Source organism: Ambystoma mexicanum, chromosome 9 (assembly GCF_040938575.1).
Source record: "Ambystoma mexicanum isolate Mex_15411 chromosome 9, UKY_AmexF1_1, whole genome shotgun sequence".
In the NCBI taxonomy this organism is placed as follows: domain Eukaryota; kingdom Metazoa; phylum Chordata; class Amphibia; order Caudata; family Ambystomatidae; genus Ambystoma; species Ambystoma mexicanum.
Genome location: NC_090931.1, coordinates 469,789,216 through 469,805,500, shown reverse-complemented (window position 1 = coordinate 469,805,500; position 16,285 = coordinate 469,789,216). Strand labels below are relative to the sequence as shown.

Sequence of the window (16,285 nt, the reverse complement as noted above, 5' to 3'; positions counted from 1 at the left end):
GGGGAGGCGAACACAGCCCCAGGGATGTGTCGAGCACTGCTCCGATGTACTGGAGCCGCTGAGTAGGTGTCAAATAGGACTACTTTAAATTGAGGGAGAAGCCCCGCTTGTGAAGGGAGTTGCAGGTGACGGACAGATGATGCAGTGCTTGCTCGGGAGAATGCGCCCTGATCAACCAATCGTCCAGGTTAGGGTAGACGTGAATCCCCCCTTTCCTGAGATACGCTGCCACCACCACCATCAGCTTGGTGAAGACCCTCGGGCGGAGGTCAATCCGAACGGCAGGACCCGAAACTGAAAATGCGAGTCGCCAACCACGAACCTCAGGTACTTCCTGTGCTTTGGATGAAACGGCACATGAAAGTAAGCATCCTTGAGGTCTAGAGACACCCACCAATCTCGCAGTTGAAGGGCCTGGAGGACTCGAGAAAGAGTTACCACCTTGAACGTGTCCTTCCTGAGGAGCTTGCTCAGCCCACGCAAGTCCATGATGGGTATCATTCCCCCGTCTTTTTTCGGGATAGAAAAATAAGAGGAATACCCTCTCCGCTACAGGCAGAAGTTCTATGGCGCCTTTCTCCAGCAGGGATAGGATTTGTGTGCAAGGAGTGGATCCGGATGCTTCAAAGAGAGCTTCCCCGTTGTCACACTCACCTGTGTCTCTGCAGGAGCGATGGACGAGCCTCCCTTGACCCTGAGTCTTCACTTCCCCTGTGTCACCCGGAGGAATACCTGTCAAATACAAGGTGTACACTCAGACCTGAATTCACCCGATTCCCCTGGACCCTTCCCTTCTCTTTACTGTGTACTGTAATGTCCCCCTATGGGCTTACCTTGATCTTTAGTATGGTGTGCACGCCATCCTGCATTTGCAGGGGCGCGATTCACTCATGTGAATGGTGCCAAAGTCTGTAGGCGGAGTTCAGATGCCAAACGCTGTTTTATGCCTTCACAGCGAGGCCGAGAGTTCAAGGCACCAGTTTCTTCACTGGCTAGAAAGTCCTTCCTACAAGTGAACGTTGCGTGGAGAATGTGGAGTATACAAAATTGTCTGTATTGTGTTTGTTTGCCGGTATTTTTGTGGGTGAGTAGCGCTGCTTGTAGAAGCTAGCTGCTGGTAAGTTTGCCCTGCGCCTACAATTTGAGCACGCCTGGTAATGTCTCTCCCTTTCCCTTGCAGGAGAAATTATGTGGTATTAGCGTCTCGAGTCCAGGTTCAGCGCTACTGAAGACTTGGTGGTTAGGTAAGTTTGCACAGAGGCTTTTGGTAAGTATGCACCGCATAGAGTGAGAGCGCAGTGAAATAAGTGTCCGCGTTTTTGGAGCGGGCACAATGAATAATGTCTCTTCTTTCTTACAGGGATTTGTGCGCTCGTGCAACTAACCTGGATTCCAGCGTTGCAGGAAGATTCGGTGAGTATGCGCAGCGTTACTGATGTGCGCGTGTTAACGCTGTTCTTCTCTGTTCTTACAGGTGCCGGTATAGAAGTCCCCTCTTGACTGGAGATAGCTGCGGCGTGGAGTAAGAACCAGGTAAGCTGAAGCTGAATGATCCGGAGCAGGTGAGCAGAAGTAGGATGATCCGGTACAGGTAAGCAGAAGCAGAATGATCTGGAGCAGGTAAGCAGAAACAGGATGATCCGGAGCAGGTAAGCAGAAGCAGGATGATCCGGAGAAGATAAGCAGAAGCAGGATGATCCAGAGCACGACAAGTGTGTTGCTGATACAGCTCACAGTAAGTAACACGAAGCACTGGAAGAATCTTGGGTGTGGCTTATATAGCCAGCTACACCCAAACACTAGAGAGCTCATGAGTTATCATGCACTTCCTGTTTGGCAACAGGAAGTGGTAACCAGGAAGTTACTACAAACACTGGGAAGGAATGAAAGGAGGGATTTGTTATGGGTTCTTTGTGTGCCTATGCCGGGCCTGCCAAGCCTCCACCCAGCTTGCCCCAACTACCTGCCTGATACCCATGACAACCGGTGGATTGCCGTGAGGCCTCCGCCGAAAGGGGAGACAGTAGCCGTGGCTTATGATCTCCAGAACCCACACACCTGAAGTAATGGCACGCCATTCTCCAAGATGCTGCGCCAGTCTGCCCCCCAACCGGCGAACCATGGGACATGGCCTCATGACTGAGCAGACGCGGCAGTGCCTGAGGGCAAAGAGGCAACTGCCCGAGTGGCTTTGGCACCTCGAGTACCTTTCTTTCCACCTCTGGTACTCCTACGGTGGCCCCTTTGACTGGCAGCTCCTCTCGATCTACCAAAGGAAGAGTAGTACCGAAAGGAACCTCCCCTCCATTGCTGTCGCCTAGGACGAAAAGGCAGAGGTTGTACTGCAACGCTCAAAGACTTTGCTGCAGCTTTGGAGGTCTGCAACCTCTCAAGGCTCTCGTCAGCCTTGCTGCCAAAAAGATAGACAACATCAAATGGCAAGTTGAGAAGCTGGGATTGCACATCAGGAGCAAACCCCGACTTCCGCAACCACACAAACCTGCATATCATGCAGCCATGGACCGGCTGACACAGTCTGCCATGTCCAGACCCGACTGAACGGATTCACACATGGCATCCTTGCCATCTTGCACGAGGACTAGAAAACCATCCCATTCTTCCCCTTCGGGAATATGCTCAGCCGCCAATGATACACAATTCCACAGAGTGTGAGTGAATCTTGCCAGGGCACAAACTGTTGGCTGCCTTTAAAGCCATACCCCCAGAAGAAAATACCTTCTTCGCCCAACTATCAAAGCGCTTGTCGTCTCTATCCGGAGGGATGGTTGGGTACGCAGCCTGCTTCGCTGGGGCCGTAGCTGCCTGCACCACCAAACTCTCCGGAGTAGGGCGCATCGACAAGTAGCAGGAGTCACCAATGGCTGGATGGTATTTTTTCGGAAGCGATTTATTCACTGCCGGGAGACTCTCCGGAGCAGTCCCAGCCGCTGCCACCATTCTCTGCAACGCCATATGAAATGGCAACACTGGGTCAGTGGGTGGACCTTGGTCCAGGATGTCTGTCAGATCATCCTGAAGAAAATCAACAGACCGCAAGTACTCAGTCACCCTCGACATGAGATGCCTATACGAGGATTCGGCATGCGTACCAGGCCCAGGCCTGCCAAACTCAACCTCTGGGGAGGTGTCAAGACCACTGGCGTCATGTAAAAATTGACAGAGGTCTTCCATTTGATTATGACCAGTCAACAGGTCATCAGGAACCTCAGGAGGCACAACCCTCTCCTCATCAGACCCTTCCTACACCTCTGAAATATACTCCAAGGGTTGGAACAAATCCACCCTGGGAGGAGGAACAAAGTAGGGCTCAAAAACAGGCCTCACAGATTTACTGAGAGCCTTTCTCAGAGCTTCCACAGCCCTCCGGGGCACCTCCGGTAAATTCTTCTCAAAAGGCGTTGAGGGCACCGATGGAATCAGCGTCGACGTCGACCGAGGCGCCGATGACTTCGACAACTGCTTCGAGGCCAGAGCTCCGAGAGTGTCCTTCGACAGCCTTGGCGCCGATGGCGTTGACGACTTCTTCGAAGCCGGAGCCTCGAGAGAGTCCCTCGACGGACATGGCGCCAACGGCATTGATGCCTTCTTAGAAGGCCTCAAGGGCGTCGAGGACCGGCACCTGGGCCTGGCACGGCCATGGCGATCAACCTTGTCCGATCGGGACCTCGACGGCACCCGATGATCGCGCCGACTGCCCGAGGCCAAAGGCGTGCGAGTGGTGGCTCTAGCTCGGTCCTTGCCAGCTTCTCTCGAAGGCACGGATGGAACGGTGACTTGCGAATTGAAAATCGCCATCATCTGCTGGCGGAATGCGTCCCATTCAGCCGGCGGCGAATACTTGGTGGGACAAGTTACCCGCCATCTGGCGGAGTCCTCCGACGAGGACGGGGAAGGTGACCGGTGACAGTGCTTCCGTGAATGCCTAGAAGAGGCAGAGGAATGGCGGGACCCACTCCAAGACCGAGACCGAGACCCCCCCTACACTTAAGCCAACACAGTGAGTCGCCCCTCAAGTCGTTGCTCGAGTCGTCGCTCGAAAGACCAGCAGATTTTGACTTATGGGTTTTAGAAACCCTACCTACCGACAATTTCTTCTTCCGCTCACGCAAGGCCTTCGATGTCAGGGACTGGCAGTCATTGCAGTAGTCGGTGGCATTGCTTTCGCCGAGGCACCAGAGGCAGACGACGTGCGGATCCGTGATGGACATTTTGGAACCGCAGTCCCGACACTTTTTAAAGCCCGACTTCAGGGTAGAAGAAGAAGACATCATGATTCAAAGTAGAAGAACTGAGGCGCGCTGAGATTCCGAAGCAAACACGTTCGCGGAAAAAACGAACTGAGGCTACGGGCGTCGTGCGTCCTAGATATAACATCCGGTGACGTTGACCATCGACGGAGGCCCTCGAAGAACAGCGTATCGACGTCATCGACGCAGGACGCCTACGCCGAAAATGTTTTCCGAAGCAGCACAGCTGTGGTCATTACTGTCAAAGATGTGGAATACGTCAGAGGACATAATCCCTTCGAAATGCAGATACCTTGATGGTAATAAGTGAAAGTACTTCAATTTTGAATAGGCCAAATTTTAAGCATCGATATCCATTAAATTCAAATATACATGCACTGAAAGTTGCTTTTCGACATGAACAAAGACAGTGGGCCTCATTATAAGTTTGCTGGTTCGGTAACAACGGTACTGGTAAGCTTGCTGGTACTGTGGTTACCGGACCCGCAAACTACGAGTTCTGTTCGTGGGTGCCTTCCCGCCTGCCAGGTCTGACCTGGAGGGCATACCGGTACCCGCAAGCAGAGCATGTCGGAAGCACTGGCACCATTCTGAATGGGGCTCAAATGGGAATGGGGAGCATTATTTTCTGGTGCCCGCGAATGGGAAATTACCAGGTCCGGAGGGGTTTTAAGAGAAATGATTTTACCGCTATTGTCAATCTAAGCTCCCACTACAGGAATTCAGTTCGACAAATCCTAAATAACCAGAGACAAGTTGACAATTAATGCATGTTAAATGCAATAATGACTAAGTCAACTCTACAGATATGGACCCTCCTAAAAGAGCAACCAGCCTCAGCCTCAGACTCCGTGCTTTTGAACTCCGTGAGTGAGGAGGATTGGGTTACTCACTTCACTGCACTGTTTGCAAAACCTTCCCCCCAGAATGAACTTCTAGTAATTCTCAAAGGGATTTATCACTTCTCAGATTCAATCATCTAGATATCATGTTACTCATTAAAAAACCTTACCATCTTGCGAGCACCAGCACCAGGATCCATCTAATATGACCCTAAAAAAACATCCTCATGAGTGGGATCTAGTGCTAGAAATAATTGTTACAAACATCTGTAACACTGGCCTTTTACCAAAAACTTGTAAAGAATCCATAATTATTGCAATTTTTAAAAAGGGGAATCGATTAATTCCGAGCAATTACCATCCCATAGACCTCTTAGTCATCCCCGGGAAAATCTTTGCGAGGTTCATTTTGAAGGATTTACAAAAATGGTTGCAGCAAGCGATTTATCCGACTGTCACCAGTCGGGTTTTGTGAAGTGAATAGGGACTCCCTTGAACCTCTTGATTTTATACACAATCAAAGAACAGGCTTTTAAATCAGAGCAACCATTATATCTAGCCTTCATTGATTTTAAACAGGCTTTGATTCTGTTTCTCGCAAGCTGCTTTGGGCGAAACTAAAGCAAGCAGGATGCCCTCCTTACATTTTATATTTAATCCACCACTTTTATACAGACACCTCAATCAAGGTAAAATTAACAACAAATTGCTTACTAACGTCTGCAATCCTGACTATGTTTGGTCTCAAACAAGGTTGCATTTTAGTTTATATCCTTTTTAACTTTTTTATTAGGGATATTTAGCACCTTCCTTCCTAAAGTTAGCAATACCCAAGTATCATGGTTACTCTATGCAGATGATTTAGTTTTAATAGATCAGACCCCAATTGGCCTTCAAAGAAAATAGCCAGCATTAGAAACCTATGCGCACGCTAAGGGTCTGACCATTAATAATCAAAAATCCAACACCTTAATACTATGGCCGACTAAAAGAAAACTTAAAAGTAAATTCAGTTGGGTTCTTGATAGCACTCATCTTCTTAATATCAATGAGTACAAATGTTTGGGTCTAAATTTCAGTAACAGTGTCATTAATCGGCCGTACCGTAAAGAACTGAGAACGAAAATGCAGATTTAACCTGCCAAGAGAGACTCATTAACAAGAAATATGGGAAATTCTTTCATATTCCTGTAATCACCTTCTACAAACAAAAAGTTGTGACAGTAATTAAATATGGTGCCCAAAGTAAATAACCGAAGAATCATCCAAATTGGGATTATAAAGCAGGTATATATTAAAAGAAGATACTTTTTTTTACCAAAGAGTATCCAGATTGGCATTTTACGGTACGAACTAGGCTTGGTCTCATTGGCCACGATGGTGGTGTGGCAAGCACTAATGCTATACAGAAAATCTCTAAGTAATTCCAATTAGGTCAAAACTACACTGCCAGTACTAACTTAATCTCTCAATGGCCAACCAGCCAGTCCACTTTATGATTGGGAATTATACTGTATCCAATACCTGTCAAATGCTGATATCTCAGTCCAAACTCTGATTGATACCCCAGATAAAGCAAAATAAAAATTCTGGGCTTGGGACGGGATTATGACTTGGAACAAACGCTCCAAGTATCCAATTTTCTATTTTAGTGACTTTGCCCTCAAATGTCTAAACTCTCTGCTGCGTTATTTAGAAAAATGTCCTGATAACAGGTATGTTGCAGTTAATATGGGACTTCGACTAAACATTTGGCCTACTAGAATTCAGAATGCTATCCGTTCAAAAATTGTAAATGTGGACACAATTTATTGCTTCTGTAAGAACATAATTTATGGTGAATCGTTGAAACACTTAATTGTCTCATGTTTAGCCAGAGGAAAGAATTGTTTTTTAAACATTTTAGCCAACACAGGATTTTAATGAAGATATTTTATGGGCAATTTTTCTTTAATGCAGACTCAATGTTCTTTAAATATTGCCATAGTAAAGTTCATTCTTGCCTTGAAAATTCATGATGATGTTATCTTGTTATAGATGTTCAGACTATTTTTGCTGTTATTTGGCTCGGTACTTCAGGTATGAACTCCTGCTTTGACAAGGAATTTTATGTAATATTGTTTTAATCTGGAAAAGGATGTTTTTATTCTCATTCTCCCTTTATCATCACATTTTTAGGTCTCGCATTCCTAGTATATGGTGGTTGTTTTATGAATGGATGTAATGGAAAATGTTTTATGACTGTTTAGTTTTATCATCAAATTCATGTTTCCTATTCGGAGTATGTGTTGTTACTTTTATCAATGGATGTTTAGATAATTTATCCCATGACTGTGTCTATAATTGTATTAATGTCGAAATATTTTAAAAAGTTGTAATGTACAACTGAAACAAATCAAATTAATTTTAAAAAGTCGAACAACTCCTTAGGCAGCGACGGCGCAGAGAATAGGGACAATCTCTAAGGGTGGCAGAAATTAAGGGGGATTTAGCACGACTAAGGGATAACAAGGAAGAGGAGACAGGAGAAAAGAACAAGACTGCAGTGGCAAAAGCAGCAGAACTACCCCACGGATAGACAGAGATGAGATTGATTTCTCAATGAGGGGGAACGCAGAAGTATAGGCTAATCAGGAGGAAAGCAGCAGGCAGACGCAGTATTGAGGAGGCTTAGCTTTCAGGAGGACATTGATATGATATGATATGGCATTTATAACGCGCCTATACACAAGTGTTTCAAGGCGCAACGAGGCACGGGAGGGGGAATAGAGGGAAGACAGAGACAACGTTCTTACTAGGCCAGGTGTCATTCAGATTGCGTAAGTGCATGGGAAAGGGGAAAGTGCGGGCGGCGGGGCAGGGGGATGGGACAGAGCAGTACATGGGATACATAGAATAAATAGCAATAATAAAAAAATATATACGGCCGGCTGGTGGCAAGTGCAAGGGTAGGTGCAGACATCAGGTGTCAAGTGCTGGTAGGGGGACTGTAGAGATACAGAAAACAGTCCTGACGGGGCAGTACTGACAGGGACACAGGGTCAGGTGACGATTTATTTGGGAGTGAGGACAACCAAGAGGAAAGACCCTCTCACTGCTCCCGATGTGCAAGCCCAGATAAGACAAAGTCTGGGGAGAAGACAAAGACATCGATGGACTAAGGGTAGACAGAGGGGGGCAGCTGCAGCATCCTAAAGATATATAGCGTAGCACAAGCAATATTACCCCATATGTGCAGAGGCTTCGAGATCTGCCGGGTGGAAGAAAGGAGAAATGACTAGGGCGTTTACTGCCACCAAAGACATTGGGAGACAAAGCGGATGGATAGGACTGACACAGTGTCCACTATCAGAGAAGGGAGGAGGGGGAACTCAGTATATACCGGGGCAGCAGATGGACAAAGACAATTTAAGATGCAATTTCCCGTTGTTGACTGCTAGGGCTGGGAAGGCGATATATGAGCTAGAGAGACTGAAAGCAGGGACAACATTGTCGTTGGGTGACAGAGTTTGCTCTCAGCAATTCTTGCGGAGCTAGCAGATGAAGTCTGGAAAAGAGCTGGTTACCCCAGAGTAACAGTACAGAACATGGGGCACAATGGTTTGCCGTTCAATGATTGTCGAGCGGCCGTGTAGCACGCTCTAAGGGTACAGTACCCAGATACTTCGGACATTAGCATGATTATGGCATGTAAAATGAGGGTGGGCGAGGATCCACTTCAATATATTCAAGCTATTCAAGAGAAATGGAGGATGGAAACACGTGAACCGTGGGACAAAACAGTGGGATTTTTTTATCATATATTGTGTCAGGGTTACCTGAACAGGTGCAAAAGCAGCTTAAGAAACTAGTGGGGATGGAGACCAAACCATGGTCAGAAATTCAACCGACTATAGTATACTATTGCATGCTAATGAAAAAAGCGTGAGGCCAGAAAGCAGGAGGAAGCAAAACTAGTGTAGAAACTAGTGCAGAAACAATGATCAAAGCATACAATTGATGGAGCATTGTTAACAAGGGTGGAAGGAGCGGGTATACCGCATGCGCAGTCCAGACCACCACAAGCAGGGGGGGTGGAGGGGCAGTTTCTCTGGGCGGGGAGAAATGCACCAAGGGTTTAGAGGGAGAGGAGGCGCACCCAGGGGGAAGAGGGTATAGACATCAAATGCAGCAAGGACCAGAGGGAGTTCAGGGGGGCATATCAAAGACCAATGTGGGGACCACCACAGTGTTGGGTTTGCGGACAGATAGGGCACATTTCTCAAAAGGTGGGATGCAACAGAATGGGGGAATGCCGCACCAATCCAAATACCAGGCAGAACAGACTGACTATTATGCCCAAAACCGAACACAGCGACAGGCACAGTCCCAAGATGCGTACATGCACACATCAGCCTATGACACAGGCAACACAAATGCAGGGACCCTTACAGCCATACCCACATGCACCATCTATACAGCAAATGCAGAGACACATGAAGCCACCACAAGCAGAACAGCAGGATGCTGGGCCACCAACTCTCGCAGACTCCATGGGACCGGGTCCCATTTGGAAGTTAGGAGGGGCTACTGTTGCAGGGGGCAACCGGTTCACGGGTACAGCTATGTCATTATACCCACAATAGGACAGCTCACAGACGGGCCTGATGTGTTCAATCCTATCGGTTACACACAACCCGGCAGAGGAACCACGTACAGGGGTGACGATAGCTGGCAAGTCTTTTTCCTTTCTCATAGACACCAGGGGCAACTCGATCCTGTACACCCAATGTCAGGCAATGCCATAAATGCACAGAGATTCTCTGGGGCGACACATTTGTTTCCTTTTAAAGACAAATTGTCACTCTCTATAGGGGAGCATGACTTAGCTTTGCCATTATTGTACTCCCGACAGACACCAGTGAACATAAAGGGAAGGGACATAATGAGTAAGCTCAATATGACCATCTCATTTACTGACCAGGGAATAGTGTGTTCAACACCATGAATTTATTATATGAATCCGTAGGAGATTATACAAAGGGGGTGCCAGCGGACATTGTACTGTCCAATATGGAGTGGAGGCATTGATAGCATGGCTTTCAGGTATTCAGGGAAAGTTATAGTGATTACCTATTGAGTATATATTCAGGTCAGAAGTTCCATTAGATGAGCCTGAAGGGAAAGTGGCCCCAATTGAGCTCAAGGCGGTAATAGTGGGGAAAGACAGGATAACATTACATCGGACAGATGACACAGGACGATCCTGGAGGACAGTGATTGTAGTGGGGGAAGGGTATAGGTTGACTGATGTGACTGATGAGGAACTGGTCCAGGACGATTGATGAGATCAGAAGACACCAACACCATTTCTTGAGGAAGACTTGAGGAGGAGAGTGAGTGTCTAATGGACCATAAGTCCCTATGATGTGGGATGTGGGGCTACTGAAAGGGATAGGGGCAGTAAAGATAAAGCTTAAACCAGGGGCAATTTTAGCAAATGCAAAACAGTATCCCTTGTCAAGAGAGGCAGATGAGAGCATCTATGAGACAATTGCAGCATTAGTGAAACAGCATTCTAGTGCCATCAGAAATCACAGCGCAATACTGCAGTGTACCCTGTGAAAAAGGCAACAGGGGTCTTGGCGTTTTATATAGGACTTGCGCTCTTTGAACCAGATTGTTGAGGCAGAATTCCCTTTAGTTCCATATCCAGTTGACAATTTTGTGTAGCATGCCCACAGAAGCTACCCTCTTCACAGTAATCGATTTGAAGAATGATTTCCTCTCTATACCACTTCACAGAGTCACAGGACTTTACTTCCTTTCTATATAGAAATCGAAAGAGGAAACACATGAGGCTCCGACAAGGGTACTGTGAGCCACCTTCCATATTCAATAGGGTCCTCCAGATGGACCTAGGCAACCTACAATTTGAAAGTATGTTGATGACATTTTGATCTGCAGCAAGTCAGAAATAAAGTGCAGGAACGACTCGGTGCACATGTTGACAGTTCTAGCAGAGAAGGGGTACAGTGTAGATAAGGAGAAATTACAGCATTGCCAGAAGGAGGTGATGTACATTCGACAGCTAATATCGCAAGAAGGGCGGAGAGTGACACCAGAAAGGGCGGAGGCAATCTGTAGAACGTCATCCACTACAGTGAGACAGATGCAACAGTGTTTAGCTCTCTGTAATTATTGCAGCACATGGGTATTTGACTACAGCACATAGACACAACCTCTGTTAAGTGCACTTAAAGAAGCACAAAGACGGAGGGCACACTACAATGGACAGAAGAGATGACAGATGCATTTGAGGAGCTGAAAAAAGCAATATGCACAGCTCCCGTGTTAGAGATCCCAGATTAGCAAGACACATTTTACCTACTCACACTCTAATGGAGTAGCAGTGACTGCGGTACTCACACACAAGACTACTTTAGGAGAAAAGTCATTTGAATTACTGTAGTGGGAAACTAGATGCAGTAATGAGGGGACATTACCCTTGCGAGCAAGCACTGGCTTTGCATTAGAGAAGTCAGCGAGTATCACAATGGGGTGCAGCACCCCACTTTTTGTGGAGCATGCTCTCTTTGCAATACTTGAATGGCCCAAGAGTACTCTGACCACACAGAGGGCTTCAAGGTGCAAGGTAATACTGTTGAATGCCACCATAAAGATAGTAAGATGCAGGACTGTGAACCCGGTGACATTCGGAGCCGAACCAAAAGAGGAGGGAAACTACATGCACGATTGCACGACATACATGGAGCAGTATGACAACCTTCCAAAGGTGAGCAAAAAGCCACTTGAGGGGGGACAAGTGCTTTACATTGACGGTTCTTCAATGATACACCAGACCACGAGAGAAAGACACACGGGGTGGCAGTAGTGAGACTAAAGACACACAGGACTGCTGAAGTAGTAGCAAGCGCATGGTTGCCATCATATTTTTCAGCGCAAGCAGCAGAATTAGTGTCTCTAATATAAGAACACTTCCTGAACCTTATTCTGCATTAGAGCAGAACAAGGACCAGGAAGTGACAGTGTATTCGGACTTCACCTACGTGACATCAACAGTACACTCTGGGTTGTCACAATGGCAGAGGAGGGGCTTCCGACGTGGTGACGGCACACCAGTGCAGCACGCCCCCTTATTGGGCAGACTCATAGAGGCGCTTCAACACCCAACAGGAAAAGCAGTCGTGAAGTGCCAGGCCCACACGAGGGGGGAGGACCCCATCTCCAGGGGCAACGAAGCAGCAGAAGCGAAGCACGCAGCTTATTTTGGTGATATTTCAGACTTCGACACTCCATCCCACAAACACATTTGTGTGCGCACGATGGTATTACAGGAAGGGTACAGCGCGTTACCAGTGACACATATAATGGAATAAGAGGGAAGTGCACCAAGGGAAGAAAAAGAAATATGGGTAAGAAGGGGATGCTCTATATCTCAGTCAAACGCCCAGTGGCGACAAGAAAGTACAGGCAAGATGGTGATTCCACTATCATTATTACAGACTGCACTCACACAACTGCACCATCCTACCCACATGCGGAAGGATCTACTCGCTGCTCACATTGGGGAAGAGTGGTTTTACCCCAATTTAGCAGAGCATGTGTCCGCCTTTGTAGAATATTGTATAATCTGTAAAGGTTTTACTACAGGCATACTTTGGGGGGTAGTAAGAGGAGCCATACCTCATCCACTAGAGCTGTTTCAACATCTCCATGTAGATTATACTGGCAAGTTCCAAGTCTATCTGGGCTACAGCTATATAATAGTGGTTGTGTGCCCATTTTCCCAATGGATCGAGGCCGGTCCCTGTTCACATGACCATGCTCTTAGAGCTGCAAGGTTCCTGGCTAGAGAGGTTTTCCCACGCGGGGGGTTGTGTGAGGTCCTGCACTCTGCCAATGGCCCTCACTTTGCTAATGAAGTATTCCGGCACATAACTTTACTGGAGATACAGCATAAGTTTTCCTGTGCTTGTCACCCACAAGCACATGGGGTGTGTCAACACCTAAACTGCCTATTGAAAGAAAAAAATAGCTCAAATAAGATCAACTATAAATAAGAGTTGATTACATTGCCTGCCCTTGGCCGTGTTCGTATTGCGCAGCCAGCCTGGGTCCGGCCACCATTTAATGCTACACAAGGTGATAACTGGACGGCGCATGCAACTCCCTCTGGCTCCTCCCACTAGGGCTTTGACAGATGCTAATTCTGTTTCTGATGTTTTCGGTAAAGAGATGTACGATTATGTGGCTTCTTTGATGGCTAGTGCATCTTTTATTTCTCGCCAACTGCAGACAGAGGGGGAGGTCAAAGAAGAGCGAGTAGGACAACATTCCAGATGCCAACGAACATCGCTTAGCACCACCACTGCTTTACCCTGGGGACTCTGTGCTGCTAAGGAACTTTACCCAGACTTGGTATAAGCCCAGGTTTAGTGGCCCCCATATTGTGGAGGAAGCAACCGATCGAGCAATGACAATACGAGGTAAAGAGAGCTTGAAACTACACTGGAGACATGAAACCCTGTCGGGCAGTGACCGCTCCCAGCTGCGAAGAAGAAGAGGGAGATTCTAGGCAAGGGGAAGAACCAAATACCAGGCCAAGACAGAGACAAGAAGAGGACTTGCAGCCAACGCTCACACGCTCTAGAGCAAGATAAATAGGGCAAGGACTTCCCATACACCTAGATTAGGCAACTAGACCCCATTACGAGTTTGCCAGTAAGTAATCCTAATTGCTGGTGCCACAGTGTCCGTGATCTCCAGCTGCCGGAATCACTGGTTGATTCTGTGTTGGTGTGCAAGTGCATTCTGGCATGCCGAATACAGTGGTCCGGCATTCCGGTAATACCAACAACCCCACCCTCCCCAAAATGCCAGTGACTCTGAATCCAGCATCACGCTCCCAGGTCCACCAGCACCGGTAATAACGGTGTTGCAATTACCCTGACAGGAAATACAGTGATCGCCGGGACAGGATACCGACCGGCGGCCATTACTAACACACAAATAATTGCAATCCTGAGAGCACAGGACACACGTAAATCCTGAGCACAGATTTTGAAAAAGCAAGATGACATCAAGAGTCTTTGCAACCCGGAGGCAAAAGCCACGCTTCAGCGAGGCGGAGCTAAACATGTTGGCAGACACCATTGTCCAACATGCAGACCAACTGTTCTCCACCAACCAACGCAGGGAGGCACATCTCCGAAAGAAGACCATCTGGGTGGAGGTTGCCCAGAAAGTAACAGCAGTTGGCACAACCCCCTACACTGTGCATGACTGCCACAAAAGGTGGGATGACCTGCGCTTGAGGATGCAAAACCTCCTGTCAGCCCAGCGCAGAGAGGGTATGGTCACAGGTGGCGGCAGCACATCCCCTATCCACCTGCAGCCCTGGGAGAGACGTGCAGCAGTGTGCTGCACCTTGAGTCCATAGAAGGTGTGGGTGTTGCAGAGGCCGGAGCCATGACATCCGAGGAGGCTGGTGAGTACACGTAACCCCAATGTCACATCAACCTCACACAATGACATACACCTTTACCCAACACCTCACTCATACCCCAAACACACGTAGAACATAGCAAAGGCACCCTGTATCTCCAACATAACATGCTCCTGCTGGCAGTCGAACACACATCCCGTGCCGCAGCAAAATTAGTGTGTTCCCGCCATGCTAGCCCACGCACAAAGTCACGTCAGTGCCAAGCACCTACACCTCCCACAATAGACCAGTGTCACACACCAAGGAAACATGTGACTCCCTTGGCCCACCAAGCCCGACCCATGAGCACAAATTTCCACCGATCCCTGCAAGTGCTACAGGCAGCAGGCACATGGATACCCCGTCCATGGCACAACCCTCCCCAACACAACATCACACAGCATGTGTGCCACACCCCTAACACGCTACCCAGAATTTTCCAGTACAACACAACAGTATCTCCGGGACACCACACACCATGAAGGTACATCACACATCCCGCCACACAGTATCCATGACACAAGCATGTGTGCACCATGCCATGTCCCTCACTATGTCCCTGACACAGCACTGTCATCAAAAAGCAAATGTATTCATGCCTGCCTCATCAATCCACACTCATCACTGATGTGCTACCTTTCTGACTCCGTCAGGCACATCATCTGGCAATGAGGATGCCCATCCCAGCACATCACATCAAGGGGCACCAGGCGTCGATGCCGAAGGACCACCACCACCACCTCAAACCAGGACTCCAAAGCCTCAACAGGCAGACGTGCAACTGCAACCCCAGCTGCATCCGTCCAGGAACTGCTGGCCCCCGTGGTTCCTCCAGCAGTGCCACCGCAGGCCCCCATTGTCCCTCCAGCACTGCCACTGCAGGCCCAGTGGTCCCTCCAGCACTGCCACCGCAGGCCCCCGTGGTCCCTAAAGCACTGCCACTGCAGGCCCCACAAGCTGCACCCACCCCAGCAGCCCCAGAAGCAGGAGTACCGCCACCACCACCACTGCCAGAAGGCCGTGAACATGCGTGCTTTGGAGACGACACAGCGGACGAGGGTGGTCTGGAAACTGGAGACACGACAGAGCATTGTGGAGCCCCTTCTTCAGCCCCTTGGGCCCGATTAGCCCCAAACATCCCCTCTTCCCCATTGGGAGGGAAATTGAAGGCCACCTCACCAGGATTGAGCAACGGAAGGATGCACTCACATCCCTGGTGCAGCAGCTCCTTCAGGAGGCCCAGCTCATGCGCAAGAGTGTGCAGGCCAGTGGAAAACAGAATGCACGTGCACTTGGTCGCTGCACATGTGCCATTGTCCAGATGTCACGGAGGGTAAGGGAGGGGAACAACGTGATGTCATCTATTGCCGAAACAATGGCCATGTTGCTTCAGGCTTTCCTGGACCGATGGCCCATGGCACTACCCACAGCACCATCAACAAGCACAACACTGGAAAGTTATGTGCAGAGCAGCCCAAGGTGCAGATCCATGCGGCTGTCCCGCTCGGCACACAGCCGCACACCGGAGACAAAAAGGGGACACAAATAGGTCAGGGACTCATACATGCCCTGTCTGTGACTCCTGCTAATGTACATTGCAAAACATGAATGGAGTTTGCTAGAGGCAGTTGAGGAGGGGGAGTGAGGAGGGATAGTTGGGGAGGGGGAATGGGGAGAGGTAGCTGGGG

The 16,285-nt window shown here is 48.5% G+C and overlaps 1 protein-coding gene across 2 annotated transcripts in view; it reads right to left on the bottom strand.

The window, feature by feature from the left end:
• Nucleotides 1-16,285, bottom strand: part of NLK (nemo like kinase) — a 1,539,426-nt gene that overhangs the window by 1,017,376 nt on the left and 505,765 nt on the right. The gene's annotated exons all lie outside the window — the stretch shown is intronic.